Below are 11,610 nucleotides of genomic sequence, written 5' to 3'. Positions count from 1 at the left end.
GTGATCACTTACTATCAGACGGTCCATTTGCTTGTCGACCTATTTTTAACATAAAAAAGAAATACTTCTTACAATTTCAATAATTTGATTCAAATATTCATTAATCTTCACAGAAGGCTAGCAAAGTATGAATTCGATACTGATTCTGAGAAGCCCAAAGAAGGTAATACCCAACTCTTAGCAAGCTGTACGTCTGCATGTATTGCCAGGAATTGAAGCATTACAAATTAAATCAATGTCGATATCATTATTTGACCAATTTTAAACAAACTGACTAGTATAAAAACATAAATATAAAAAAAAAGATACGAACGTACATAAAAAAAAACCTTCGAAAAAACAAAAAAGCCATCAAAACCAGCCAGAACGAATATTTGGCAAAAGTACGTACAAAAAATCTGACACATTACCTCCAAAATTGAATGTTCCCGTATTCTAAAATCGAAAGTTCAAAATAACGTCAATGCTATAAGATTTAAGAAATTAAAGGCATAGATCTATACTTGTTGCTCGTGTACATCCATTAGCAGACCACTTTCATAAACCCTAATGGATAAAAGCCAAATCTTAATACGCAATGCCTCTGTCGATAAAACCTCTCTATTTTAATCTCAAAGCCAGTTCATTTGATAAATATATCATTTTAAAAGCATTTTGATATAGAAAATAATTTAGACAACTTTTTAAAGTATTTCTAATTTATAATTAATTCGATTAACGTTTATCAATAAATTTGTCTAATTTGTTCTTTTAAAATAGTTTTAGTCAAAATCAAAGTTATTATTTTCATTTGATAGATCTTTAAGGCGCTTTTCTTGATGGTACGTTTGTTTTCTTGTAGACAACCATACCGAAAACTAGTGAAAGTAAGCAGTAACAGGGTTACAGAAGAGAAAATAGGGCTCCTAACCCTATGCTCGCTGTCATACGCATCAGCAGTAAAATATAATATGAAAACAATAATACAAAACGACTATAAATTTAGAAGTCTCTCGTAGCGATTTTTCCACTCGAAACGTAATCAATATTCCGTTGTGACAGAATAGATGGATAGATTGCTAGATGTACTAACGTCAGAGATTTAAAACGTCGGACAAATATTTTGTTTACGATTTTTGAATGGAAATAAATAAATTTCTCTAAAAGCTAGTTCATGCCAGAATAATATTTTATGTACCGCAGTTTTCTATTTCATTTGACAAATTATGTCTCGTAAAAACAAATGAAAATCAAGGAATGTTGCGACACACATTTATTTTTATTATTTTTTTATAGAATAGGAAGGCGGACGAGCATTTAGGCCACCTGATGGTAAGTGGTCACACAGTGGTAATGTATGTATGATAATTAATTAGTGTGGTTTCTTATTTATTTACGTCTTTGCAATACTAGTTGTACGTTTTTGTTATGCCCTTATCTGTACCTCTGATTATGTGTATGCTATAACAAATTCTAGACAATATTTTACTGGTGGTAGAGTTTTGTGCGAGCTCGTCTGGGTCGGTACCACCCACTATTACATCATATATTCCACACCCACTATTACATCAGATATTCTTACTCAAAAAAAACAGTACTTGGTATTGTTGTGTTCCGGTTTGAAGGGTGAGTGAGCCAGTGTAATTACAGGCTTGGTTGGTGGCGCATTGGTGATGTAAACGATGGTTAACATTTCTTACATTAACAATTTCTATGGGTGTTGGCCACCACTTACCATCCGGTGGCCCATTTGCTCGTCCGCCTACCTATAATATAAAAAAATGCAAAATTTAATGATGATCGGTTATGTAATTAAGACGTGAAAGCGTGACAGATAAACTTACATTTCATTCATAATATTAACTAAGATACTGCCTTGTAGCTTATACAACTTTAGATCATATGGTATCAACTTCAAATTCCAGGTCTGGCTAGTTGCCTTGAGTTTATTGTAGACTTAATATATGCATTTATTTTATAGTAGAACTTAATATAAATCAAATGCTAGCAGTATTTCTCAATTGAATTGCAATTTCGATCCTCGGGGCGAACCACCAGGGCCCTGTCACCAATAAAGGCAATAAGAATAGGAGCTATACATTTAATAAAAGTGTTTGCACTGTTACTCGAAGGTCGAAGTGAGCTTCTGGAATAAGAAACCAATATTCCGCTTAGTTTTATGCTTTCAAAACTAGTTATTTACTTCAATATTAGTATTTTTTTATTACTATTATAAACCAAAAATAGGGCGGGAATAGAAAAAAATAATTACAATTGGAATAAATTAATCGTTTTATTTGCAAATGTAGAATAGAATATTATCAATGAAACATTGTGATAAAGAATGCTAAGAAGTACACAATTATGGAAGCATGGAGGCTATTACTGCTGTTCATATAACCGAATCTCTTAGCTTGATGGATCATTTCTAGCAAGGAATCCATAACTTCTTCATTGTTAGGTAGAATCTGATCAGTTGGGAGTAGGAAACCGAACAGGCCACGGTCACGTAGCTCATAGCAATATACCAGAGGAATCTTCAGTTGTTCTTTAGCCCAATCTATGCTGCCTCCTGTTGCCATATCTAGATCAAGATTTAGTATTTCATTATACATGTAGAAGTACATTATGTAAAACTTATTTAAATAAAAATATGAATACATTACGCTTGTTCTTATTGGTAGCTAAATATGTTTTTTGATATCTTTTTTTAAATACTTGTTTGTTTTAAGACTTTACCTTTTAGTATGTGGTGGTAAATTATTATGACTAAACTTTATACCGAACTGAATAATTTTGATAACAGTCCATTTATATTCTAGTATACTTATTATATATATTGCATAAATAAAAGAGGAATTAAAACTTACAAATGGCTTCAGCGATATTTCCTGTGACGTATTGAGTGCCATATCTAACAGAAAGTGCGCCCATGGCACGTCTTCCAATATTTACCTAAAATTAAGTGATAACATAAAAAAACATAGTACATAGTACAACATGTAAATAAACAAATATATCTAATTATTTAAAGGTACTCATGACATATTCTACCGTCAAATATTATTATATTAATATATAATATTTATCATTGTTGTGTTCCAATTGGAAGGGTGAGTGAGCCAGTCTAACTACAAGCAAAGGGAGATAACATCTTAGTTCCCAAGGTAGGTGGTACGTTAACGTCTTAAGGAATGATTAATAGTTCTAAGAGCGCCGATTTCTAAGGGCGATGGTGACCATTTACCATCAGGTGGCCCATTTACCTGTATTTAATTGAAAAAAGTGTAACTAAATACAATTGTACTTACTGAATCATGATAATTAGCGTAAGCTTCCGTTGAGTTCCCAAATGGTACCAACAATAACTGGCTGAATGAGTGAATTGATAAATACAAATCAATTTTATTTCCTATAGATCTTATATATGCTGACAGAGATAAAGTTTCTGGTTCAGAAAATGGTCCAGGTCCAGCATATATATCGGTTGCAGGGTTAACACTCGAACCAGCCACTGAAATGAAAACCCCCGGTTAGCTGAATAAAGTCTTGCGATTTGAGAAAAAAGATAATATATTAAAAAAATATTTGACGAATTATATGGGCTTTACATATTTATGTAACACTTTGAATTGTGAAATTCTTAAAATATTTACAAACTTCAGCTAAGCAGTAAAATATTTCTTCTTTTCTTCCTTTTCCTTTGACTTTACAGTCTCTGCTCAATTATAAAGATAAATGTCTCCTAAAGAATTAAAAATGTATATATAAAATCCCAATCCAGCTAACTGGCCGATGGAACGTCAATTCAATATGGCCAAATAATATATACATTAGCCTTAGTAATTAGTATTTAAGATTCTTAAGTACAATATAAAAATTAAACAAACCTACCCAACCAATTACTGTTCCAATTTCTGTTTAAGTCAACTCCAACTGCTATTCCGATTGGTCGTCTGTTTTTACGCCACATGCGAAACTAGAATATGAAAAGCTGTTTACTTTTATTAACATACCTTAAGTACCTACCACATTTGAGGACATACCTGCGTGTGGGTCCAAACGTAACCATCGGGGTTAGTTACTGGAAATATATACCAGTCATAGTCACGAGCAGCCGCTCTTGTTTCTGCGTCATTATTAGTTAACAGTTCATTTATTATATAGCATGTAGACGATGGAGAGATCCATTCTCGAGAATGTATACCACCTTCTATGAAAATTGCTCTTCTGCGGGATCCATGAGATATTTTTATACCCTTGATATCTCTACCTTCATAAGATCTACCTCCAATTATTATACTAACAATATTTGGATACGCTGCCGCTAAGTCGTCCAACCATGCGTTTATATGCTCGAGAGTATAATAAGCATCCCATTGCATACTTCTGATATTGTTACGTGTGTAACTTTTCACTGATTCCTTATCAATAGCTCTGTTGAAAAATGTAAATGGTTTTACATAGTATTAATGAATAATATAAGGCTTATTTTTTATAGAATAGGAAGGTGGACGAGCATATGGGCCACCTGATGGTAAGTGGTCACCAACGACAATCGCTTACATCACCAATGCGCCACCAGCCTTGGGGACTAAAATGTTATGTCTCTTGTGCCTGTAATTACACTGGCACACTCATCCTACAAACCGGAACACAACCATACCAACTACTAACTGCTGTTTTGCGGTAGAATATCTGATGAGTGGGTGGTACCTACCCGGACAAGCTTGCAGACCAGCTCTACCACCAGCAAAATCGTTGAATATAATTAATTTTACTTACTCTTGAATATTGTGCATCGTGATCTCATGTTTAATCTTATGTTCGCGCAGAATGTCTTCTAAGTCAGCTTTGTCTTGAGGACTGGCCATTACTGTTACGAAATCCAATACAGGCACGGGATCACTCCAGAAATCGAATCTCACATCAGTATTTTGAACATCTTGCAGTATTTTGTAATGTTGATCGTTTTCAGGTAAAATTCTGTACAGCGTGTAGTTATCGAAACGGAATTTTTCACACGAAATATATGATACTAGCAAAATTAAAAACAGAAACTTATTTAAGAATATCATTTTGGATATTCTAAATAATGTATGTATGACAATCTTTCGACTTTATAGTGATTATGGTGGATGGATTTAAATACTACGATATCATTTGAAGCAATAAAATTATGTCGACTCGATAGTAGATATCAGATAACAGTAAGGTACATTTGAACTGAAAAAACTTGTACTATTTGTGAATATTTTGTCAATCAAGGGCATTCTTTCTTTAAATAGAGTACAAACATTGTTTTGTGGATTCTTAAAATTAAACTTTTACATTGAATCGTTAAGAACAATACGTATGTAGGTACTTTGAAATGCTTATTAATTAAGTATATAAAAAAGCGAAAACGTACACAAAAATAAATTAATGGCATATTTTATGTTGTTACTTTTATGTTTTTATATTCAAATATAATATACCTCAAGAATATCGTTTTCGTATTTTTTACGTAGGTTATTTTACTTTGCGCTCTTTCTGATTAGTAAAGAAAATGAAATTGTCACGCTCAGATTGGTGATGATAATCGGGTGTATTTGAGGGTAAACAGGTTCGGGTCGGTGCCGCTGATGATGACGTTTACCGTCTAAACTTTTTTTTTTTATAGAATAGGAAGGTGGACGAGCATATGGGCCACCTGATGGTAAGTGGTCACCAAACGCCCTTAGAAATTGGCATTGTAAGAAATGTCAACCATCGCTTATAGCCAATGCGCCACCAACCTTGGGAACTAAGATTTTATGTCCCTTGTGCCTGTAATTACATTGGCTCACTCACCCTTCACTATTATTTATATATATATATATATTTATCATTGACAGGTCATCAGAAACTTACAGATCTTATATTTTATAAACAATTTATTTGCACATTTTACTTGCACAAATTTCGATTAATTGTGCTTTAAAATGTCTTGAAGAAATAAAATGGTCAAAGTATGGAGTCTGTGAGGACATGTATGCAAACACAGATGGAAAATCCCATTGCAGCTTGTTATACTTATTGAGCTAGCATAGCTATAACGTAAACCTGACGTAATTGCTGATAACTTATTGTATTGTCTATTTAGTCTAGGTAAGGTTAAGAAAATTTTTAGTTAAGGGGACGGGCAAATATGATGATAGTAAGTGGTCACCATCGCCTATATATATTGACGCTGAAAGAAATATTAACCATTTATTAAATGGTCAATGCGCCACCATGCACACAGAGATGCCATGTCCCTTATGTCTATAGTTTAACTGGCTTACTTACCCATACCTATAACATATTCCAAGCATATTGACGTAGTATTTTTCCCTCGTAGTTTTTGTTACTACCTTCGTAATATAATTTTTTTTCAATAATTCAAGGCATTTTAACTATACTTCGAAATTTAATTTCATATTTATCTAAATTTTTCTGTGGGACTACAGACTAAGAAGTGAAGTTTAAGACCAAGTAACTACCACTTATGATTAAACATTTTACATAAAATACTTTCTTATCTTAAATTACCGCTTACAAGCTTATTAAAGAAACCTATTTATAGCAAGGATTATTTAATACATTTTGTTAAGTACTTAGCTTTTGTTTTATAATATTCAAATAATAAAACATAACTTCATGTGATAAGTTTATTAACAATATATACATAGTATGTATTATATACTTAGATAAAACAATTTAAAGCATAACCAACTCATTAACTGTGAAATATCGGCAAGAAACGTTGTTTTCGTTACAGTCATTGGCTATAGATTCATTGCTTGATAAAACCACACACAACATTTAGTTCAATTATTTTGCTTTTAAGTTCACAAATTTCAATCAATTGTTTTTCTTCACTACTTCTAAAGTATTAGAAGACATTAATGAACTTCGCCTCTCTGATGATCGCCATCACCGAGTCGAATGTTTCTTCACAAGATGGCAGCACTTGGTTCACTGGTAAGGTGTAACCCCAATTACCCGTATCCCTAAGCTGGTAGGTGAAAACTACTGGAGGATTATATCGATGCTTAACCCAGTCGGCAATGGAACCCGTCGAACCGTCTATAGAAAAAAGTAAATAGGAAATGTAATAAAATATGAAATAAAAAAGTGAATAATAGATTAGGTACATTTTGTTTATATATAATAAAAAAAATACAGGTAGTGTATATGGGACCACTTGGCGACCTATCTCATCAGAATAAGCCTTGATTCACCAAAATTGGATGATCGGTAAACATATTTATATAAAAAGAAAGAATGCGTCAATCATATAAATACTTTTTTAGTAAAACAACATAAACACGATGATATAAAAATGGCCATATAAACAAAATTTATAAATTACTTACAGTATATTTATTTCCCTGGTATAAACAATACTTTGAAAGGAAACTATTTAAGAACAGAATTCTCATAAACGATGAAAATATTTATTTGTTATTAGTATATTAATCATATGTTATGCCTGTATTTAAAAAGAAAATATATTAACAAAACATTTTTTTATTTATATCCTGGGACATATTTCACACAAGGCCATCTGATCCTAAATTAAGCTTGAACAGAGCTTGTACTATGGATATACTATTTTTTGTTTGTAAATACATACTCATATAGATAATTACACCCAGACTCAGTACAAACAGACATGTTCATGCACACAAATATCTGTCCTGGGTGGGAATCGAACCCACAACTTTCGGCGTGAGAGGCCACCAACCACGCCTACCGGCTCGTCAAACATTAAAGCAATACGTCGCAAGAAATTTGTTTTTAAAATGCAATGGAGTGTCCATTGCATTTGAACATGTAATACGTTCATGTTCATACACAATTGCGCCACAACACGACATAATGTTCATAATATTAAAAAAAGATATATTTTACCGTGTACTTCCATAGAATTTCCAACCAAATAATGTGTATTATAACGAACTGCCAAAGATCCCATTGCTCGTCTACCGATTAAAAGCTAAAGAAAAAAAAAATAGTTTTTATATAAAACCATGTACCAGATATAATTTTTTTTGTGCTTTTTGATTATAAGTAAGTCATCATCGTCATTACTTGCTTATATCACTTTGTTTCCGCAAAGGATATATAAACTGCATGGAAATAATGTTTTAGGGAGTATGGGAATGGAAACTTTTGTTTGCGAATTGCACGACAGTAGGTATATTTAATATTTTTAAGACATTATATATATTTAATATATTATTGTAACATTGAATTAAAAATTAGTTTATACTTTTTAATAACCCACCGTTTCATTATAATTGTACATATGAGATACGGTGTGAGCGAAAGGTATCAAAAGTCTTTGTCCAAAACCTCTGAACGACAGTAAACCATACAGCCTGCCATCTATTGATTCCATATACCTTGAAATAGCTCTTGTCTCAACTTCCGAAAATGGTCCCAATCCTAGGTAGTTACTGTCAGAAGCTAAGAAACTGCCCCCTCTAACTAAAATTACATTTTAAGCATTAGAACATTACTACACAACATATGAGATATATTAGTTGCTTGTTCTTTGGCCTTATCACTAAGCAATTTATCTAATCAATAGGTATGTTATACATAGAATATATAGAAGATTTATCTTAACTAATATTATAAATGTGAAAGTGAGTTTTGTTTGTTACGCCTTCACGATTCAAATACTTAACTGATCATCATGAAATTTTGGATGCACGTTTTCAGAGGTATTGAAAAGAAAATTCTACTGGTGGTAGGGCTTTGTGCAATCTCGTCTGGGTAGGTACCACCAATTTATCAGATATTCTACCGCAAAACAGCAGTACTTAGTATCGTTTTGTTTCGGTTTGAAGGGTGAGTGAGCCAGTGTAATTACAGGCACAAGGGACATCTTAGTTCCCAAGGTTGGTGGCGCATTGGTGATATAAGCGATGATTAACATTTCTTACAATGCCAATGACTATAGGCGTTCGTGACCACATACCACGTAGCCCATATGCTCGTCCTCCTACTTATTCGATAAAAAAAAGAACATAAGCACGTGGTCCTTCCCCAACACGCGGTCAAAGAAGCGAACGGAAACTAGTAAGACACAATTTTTGTACCTCCCCAATGTGAATTCCAATTCTTTGACACATCAACACCAATTGACCTTCCTATCGTTGGCCTACGGTTCTTAAGCCAAAGTCTATCCTGAAAACATTAAAACATTATTTAAAAATTAAAACCTTAATGAGTAATTGAAAAAGATGATACTTATAATAAATCACTTACAGAATTCTGTGTATATTCATGACCGTCAGGGTTTAGGATTGGAAAAATGTGCCATTCAAAGTCTTCTGTAGCCTTCATTATTTCAGCGTTGTCACCTCGCACAAGCTGATCCACTATGTATGTAGTAACAGTTGGTGAAAGCCAATCTGCAGCAACTTGGCCACCTTCTACGAAAATAGCGCGTCTACTAGGCTTTCGTGATATTTTCACTCCAGTAATGTTTCGACCTAGAACGTTTTTATACAAACACACAATCGCAATTTTTCCTATATCTTTTACACTTCCCATTGTGAATTATGATTATAATTTATGTCTGATGTTTACACAGTTCTTATCGCCTCGGATTAGTTTCTTCATTATTTAAATGAAACGAAATATAACATTGGAAAGACGATAAAAAGCTTTAACAAGTTTTTTAAAAGTAAAATGAATGTATGATGATGTGATGTTTTACTATTGTTACCTTCAAATGATTGTCCCGCCTGAATAATTGTAACAATATTTCTGTGTGTTCTTGCCAAATGGTGGAACCATTCATAAATATCTTCCATTGTTTGATAATTAGTCCAAAACATCTGATTTCTTGTATCACGTTTTTTTCTACTAAATAATTGATCATCAAATGCTCTAGAAAAATACTTCACAGTTATATATCCTAACAATTTAAATTCAGCAATATTGCATACAACAAAACTTAAACTTACTGTTGTATATTTTCTAACATGACTTCATAATTTAAGCTCCTTTTCTTAAGGGAATGTTCAAGAACAGCTTTCTTTTCAGGTGAAGATACCACACTCGCATAATCACCAACAGATGAAGGCGATTTCCAAAATTGTAAGTCATCTCCGTTTTTTTGTAGATCATTTAAATAAATCAAATGTTCTTCATTTCGTGGATAAATTTTGTACAATGAATAATTGTCATATCTAACTTCTTCAGAACGTGAAATTACACTTAAAACACTTAAAATAACTAATTTTAGTAACATTTTAACAATAAGAATAACTTACCTAATAACACTGACTTGAATAAACTTAATGTTATTTTTATCAGTTGAGTTATCACAATTTTAGATTTTTATTTATCTACATTTAAGCGTATAAGGTCGAAATTGCTGCACATCATAACATAAAATGATTATTTTAATCTAATCTGGTAATAATATTTTAATTTAGATACATACTTATCATATGGCATTACATTTTATTTCGTTTGCTTTTAATTTTTTTGACGATATCTATCTCTTTTTTTTATTTCCAATTTTGAATTGATGTTAAATTCTTTTATGTATCGGGGTCAGTTAAAGGCTCATTTTGATATGACGTAATAAATATTGTGTTAGCACTTAATGCAATATCATTAACATGATGGACTCATTTGTCATAATTATATAACCGATAACAATATTATAAGACCTCTTATGTATGCTAAATGAATAAAAGAATAATTGATATATTTACTAACATAGTTTTTAAGCTTGTAAATAACACTATGTTATTATATTATTATAATAAAATATAGGTACTTATTTTTAAAATTATATAATATCTTCTATATTACCTGTGGGAACTAATGTAGCTAAAATTGCGCTTAAAATACCTGATATTCAGCATAAGCCATCCCATAATAAATACTAATGGGTGGCTGATTTTGAACTTCCATTCATGTGGATCAAATCCGAAACCATTATTATTCAACTCTATTCAAAATAGAATTAGATAGAAGTTTTATTATTACTTTTTGTATTAGAAAGGGAACTCGCTATAGTTTAAAGATATACTTGGTGAATACGTGATGTCTATCTTAAACGATTATAAAGATTGATCGCCTGCAGATAATTACTAAGATCAACGTAACTGTTAGCACTTCGTTTATAACTGTCTAAACCATGACATTAGTGGAGCTATTTTGTGAGAACACATTCGAAACTCACCGCAGAATAAAATGGGGAAATGTCAAAAAGTCATATGCGACATTCATTATTAATTTAAATGTCATTTAAAGGAGACACATTGGTGGTGTAGGACATATTAACCATTTCTTAGATGACACCAACCTTGAGAAGTAAGATTTTATATCCCTTGTGCGTGCACTTACACTGGCTCACTCATCCATCAATAACGTACCATTTACTCTTCAAACAGGATGATAATAATAATAAGATTTTCAATGGTAGAATTGGTGATGAGTGGACGGTCAGACGATGGAGAAAGTCATTCCATATAATTCAATTAATATAGTTGAATTTATTAATTTTTCCAACAATTATCCGAGCAATTATCCGACTATATTTTCAAACGATACAATGCGTTTTGCTGCGGGCATCACTAATTGTGATTAATGGAT

The 11,610-nt window shown here is 32.2% G+C and overlaps 1 pseudogene; it reads right to left on the bottom strand.

Annotated features, from left to right (window-relative positions):
- Positions 1–2,300: 2,300 nt before the first annotated feature.
- On the bottom strand, positions 2,301–10,264 carry LOC126776153 (zinc carboxypeptidase A 1-like; annotated as a pseudogene).
- Positions 10,265–11,610: the final 1,346 nt, after the last annotated feature.

The sequence above is a fragment of the Nymphalis io genome, chromosome 19, assembly GCF_905147045.1.
Source record: "Nymphalis io chromosome 19, ilAglIoxx1.1, whole genome shotgun sequence".
Classification (NCBI taxonomy): domain Eukaryota; kingdom Metazoa; phylum Arthropoda; class Insecta; order Lepidoptera; family Nymphalidae; genus Nymphalis; species Nymphalis io.
This window is presented reverse-complemented; position numbering and strand designations above follow the sequence as displayed.